Here is an 842-nt window from a genome sequence, read left to right as displayed (position 1 = left end):
GCTCGCCACCCAGCCCCTTTTCCCCGTGGTCGCTCACTCATCAGCTCGGTGTCCCCCAGCCTCCCCCTCCGCCCCCCCGCCCCGCGGAGCCCTCCGGAGGGGGATTTGCTCTGGTTTTGTTGGTTCTCCAGCCTCGGGAAGGGTTAAATCCTTCCCCAAGCCCCTAGTTGCCCTTGTCCTCTCAACCTGATTCAGAGACGTGTAATAAAATATGAAGCAAATTTATGGTCTGTTTCAAGCACTTTACGGCTGTATTTTTAAATTCATATATGCACATATAAGAACTATGATCTGTGAATAATTTGAAATGCTATAGGAAAATGATGCATTTTAGATCAAACATAACCGTTTTCTTACATAATTGTCTTGGATTAAAATAAAAAGAAAGATACATTTCTAACAGAGACAAAGCTGAAAATCTAATGACAGCCATAAACTGCTAGACAGCCATAAATTAACGTCTTCATCAAACGCTGAAGGGATCAGTGCTTATCTAAATCAACAATTATTTCTTCCGAGAAGTTGCAGAGCAGATTGCCCCTCTAATACTACTTTTAAATCCTCATAATTGAAGATTAGGGGCAAACAATCGCCTTTCCGGAGTAAACCTCCTCCCCACCAGCCGAAGCCCTCCAAACTCACTTAACACCCAGACCGGTTCCCCAAGGAACCTCCTCGGGGGTCCTGTCCCCTTTTCCCACTCCAGCATCCCTGGAAGCACGGGTTGCTTGCAGGAAGGGGCGGCGGGAGTCTCTCCTCATCTCCCCCTTCCCCATCCCTGTTTTTTTTTTTTGTTTGTTTGTTTGGTTTTTTTTGGCAGGGGGTCGGGGGTGTTGGGGTGC

Source organism: Charadrius vociferus, unplaced genomic scaffold (assembly GCF_000708025.1).
Source record: "Charadrius vociferus isolate BGI_N301 unplaced genomic scaffold, ASM70802v2 scaffold167, whole genome shotgun sequence".
Taxonomy (NCBI): Eukaryota; Metazoa; Chordata; class Aves; order Charadriiformes; family Charadriidae; genus Charadrius; species Charadrius vociferus.
This window is presented reverse-complemented; position numbering follows the sequence as displayed.